General features: G+C 51.8%; 1 protein-coding gene across 1 annotated transcript in view; it reads left to right on the forward strand.

Moving 5' to 3' along the window:
- The window catches only part of TMEM255B (transmembrane protein 255B), a 39,176-nt gene that overhangs the window by 22,625 nt on the left and 13,809 nt on the right, over positions 1–2,742 (forward strand). The gene's annotated exons all lie outside the window — the stretch shown is intronic.

The following is a 2,742-nucleotide window of genomic DNA, read 5'->3' on the forward strand; positions in this document are numbered from 1 at the left end:
AAAACAATATGTAATTATATATGTGTTTTCTGATGGTCTTAGGTGACCCCTGTGAAAAGGTCCTTCGACCCCCAAAGGGGTCACGACCCACAGGTTGAGAACCGCTGTTCTAGGTTATTCTCTGTTTGTCGAATAAATATTTACATTTATAGCACTTTTTAGGAAATGGTGTATACTTTGTCCCAGACTTTTCCCCCCTTGTTTCTTATTTTTGGAAAGTTAATTGATCTAGGAGTCCCTGGCCCATATTTGTTGTCATGGTTTCAGCACACTGTTTGGTTGGAAAAGAAAGCATATCCTTTGATCCGAACCTGATTTCCCATCCAGTGCTAAGTTACTGAGGTCAGCAGGTTGCTGTGGTGTGGACTGTCATACCTGCATTATCTCAAGTGTCACTCAATCAGCAAATATTGATCAAGGGCCTCACCTGAGCTGGGAGTGCAAAGATGGACATGCCTCGGCCCTTTCCTCGAGGAGCAAGCGTCCTAGTGCTCAAACCATGCCAGCTGGGGGTTGACAATGCCAAGGTCTTCTACGGAGACAATCCATGTCTGCCCTCAGGGCGCTGGTGTGGGAGGAGTGCCCGGAGGCAGATGTGTACTTGGGGGCAGTGTTAGCGCATGGACCTGGTCATCTGCTTACAGGGGCATTCGAGTGATGCTACCTGGCCTCGAGCCAACTGGTTTCCTCTCACCACGAGGCAGCCCATGTGAAGCCCGGTGGGGCATGAGGACCCTCAGTACCAGGACCAACTCGGACCGTGTGTCTGCAGCTGCTCGCAAGCCCATCCTTCTCTCTCAATGGAGATGGAGAACAACTGGTCGATATAATTTCTTAAGACCATTTTCAAAATGAGATCATTTTAAGGTTTTTACCTTCCCCACCAAATTGAAGGCTTGGGTCTGGAAGGTGGTTTTGGGAACCCTGGTTGTGAAGGAAAAACCAGCCTTGCCTTCCTGAGGAAGAGGATCCCTCCTGACAGAGGGGCTCCCAGCAGCCGGAGGTGGGTCCCGCCCTGAGGCTGTGTCGCCGGCTCTCCCCAGGCAGAAATTCCCTTAAGAGCCAGCAGTTTCCCAGGTGGAAGGATCTCCTCCCTCCAGCACGGCAGGAGTGAGGACGGAGGCGTGCGCCCCTCAGCCCCACCTTGTTTCATGGAGGAATAGGATGTTTTGATGCCCTTCATCATTGCAGGCGAGGTCTAAATACCGCCAGATAAAATTCCAGGCTCCCGTGTTCCAAACTGGCCGGGCACCTGGTGAAGTGGAACGTGAGCCCTGGCAGATCTGTGGGGAATGAGCCCACCTGTCTGTTTCCACCCAGTCAGTCCTGCTGGGCTGTGGACTCCGGGGGTTCGCAGGTCATTGCAGGAGAAACGGGAAACAGTGGCGTTTGTGGCCATCTCTGGGCCTCCGGTGCCAGTTCAGGGAGGACCTGCCTTTCGCAGAGCAACGTTGTGGTCGCCCCAGAGGGTGTTAGTGGCTACTTTGGGGCATCGTCAGTGGCTGATGGCACCCAACCGCACTGGCACTCTGATCTTGGACTTCCAGCCTTCAGAAATGTGAGGAATAAGTGTGTGCTGTTAAGCTATCCCACCTGTGGTATTTGTTCTAGCAGCCAGAGCTGACTGAGACAGAGCTAATGGGAAGAGGCTCTCTGCGACCTGGGCAGTCAGCTCTTGAGCTGGACTGGACTTTTAGACCAGGAAGGCATGAGGGTGACTTTTGGTGACTCATGAACATGGACCCTTTCAGCAAGGCATCACCGTCCAGTCCGGAGGGGCATTTCCCTATGGTTACAGGCACGAAGGAGAACGCCTGTCCACAGGGTCATCCGCCGGAACCCGAAGCTTGTCGCCTGCACATGATGCAGCCACGTGGACTGTGCAGGCACTGGCCTGACTCCCTGTGACAGACACTGAGCCGGGGCTGCGGATGAAAGAGCCTGGCTGGGATGATACCAGGAAGTGAAGGGAGGAGTGGAATCAGGCAGGGGTCCCCTGGCAGAGGGTCCTTCTGGGGTATAACCGACCGGGTACGGCAGCCGCACCAGCCTCCTGTTTCTCTCCACAGCCCTTTCCACCACCTTCTACGTTCCACACACATTTCCTGTGCCCTGGCGTCTGTCTTCCTGCAGGAAGATAGATTCTGTGAGGACAGGGACTCGGTCCCATCCCCCCAATTGCCGTAGCGTCCAGACCAGGCCTGGCGTGTAGTAGCCCCGTCCGTCAGTAGCTGAACAAATGCGTGACTGTCCCTCTCTGTTGCCATTGCCATTGGTAGTTTTTTTATACTCTTTTCTTAGGTCAGAAGTAGGACTGCTTTGAGAATTACAACTAACAACACAGTATTAAACTTGACTATAATTGTTGGGATTCTAACTCATTTTATAACTTACAGATTATGTAATTTCATGGCATTTTATAGCTGTTCTCTACCAGAGATTATAAACATTTTGTAATTTGTCAAGGTTTTTTTTTGGGGGGGGCGGGGGGGGGTGGATCTGTCTTCTTCACTAATCCCCTAAGGGCAGGAACTACACCCTTATAATTTGGCTCTGTGTCTACTCCATGGATGTTGGGGAGAGACACATGGATGAATACTTATGTAGGGCGACGGGTGGATGTATGCTTGGGTGGTTGGTGGGTGGATGGATGGGGATGACTGGATGGATTGCTAAAGAATAGATAGATGGAGGGATGGAGGATAGATGGATGGATGCATAGATAATTGATTGATTAAATGA

This window comes from Myotis brandtii, unplaced genomic scaffold (assembly GCF_000412655.1).
Source record: "Myotis brandtii unplaced genomic scaffold, ASM41265v1 scaffold528, whole genome shotgun sequence".
In the NCBI taxonomy this organism is placed as follows: Eukaryota; Metazoa; Chordata; class Mammalia; order Chiroptera; family Vespertilionidae; genus Myotis; species Myotis brandtii.